The sequence below is a fragment of the Camelina sativa genome, chromosome 9 (genome assembly GCF_000633955.1).
Source record: "Camelina sativa cultivar DH55 chromosome 9, Cs, whole genome shotgun sequence".
NCBI lineage: Eukaryota > Viridiplantae > Streptophyta > Magnoliopsida > Brassicales > Brassicaceae > Camelina > Camelina sativa.
The window spans coordinates 32,186,097-32,186,421 of NC_025693.1; the positions used below are offsets into that span (position 1 = coordinate 32,186,097).

The 325-nt window shown below is 47.4% G+C and overlaps 1 protein-coding gene across 1 annotated transcript in view; it reads right to left on the reverse strand.

Annotated features, from left to right (window-relative positions):
- The window catches only part of LOC104713598 (probable dehydrin LEA), a 4,118-nt gene that overhangs the window by 188 nt on the left and 3,605 nt on the right, over positions 1-325 (reverse strand). The gene's annotated exons all lie outside the window — the stretch shown is intronic.

Here is a 325-nt window from a genome sequence, read left to right on the forward strand (position 1 = left end):
TTATCAGCCTGCAGAGGTGGTTGTGCTAGTATCAGATCATGGCGAGTTCAGAGTCGACGACATGCAGTGTGACGAGCAGCCGAACATGTATCAGAATACGCAAGCGGTTGAGCAGCACGTCGACCAAACCACTGAGGACACCCCTGCGGATCCAGAACAAGGTGAAGGACAAAGTCAATATAACGCTCCTCCTTGGGCGAGTTCAGACTCCTTTTTCTACTACTGAGGTACTTCGACCTTCCCTTTGTACATACCATTTCATTCCTGCATTGTTTCTGTTGTGATTCTTAAATCCTCCTCCAAATTTTTCTTACACAGGAGACTG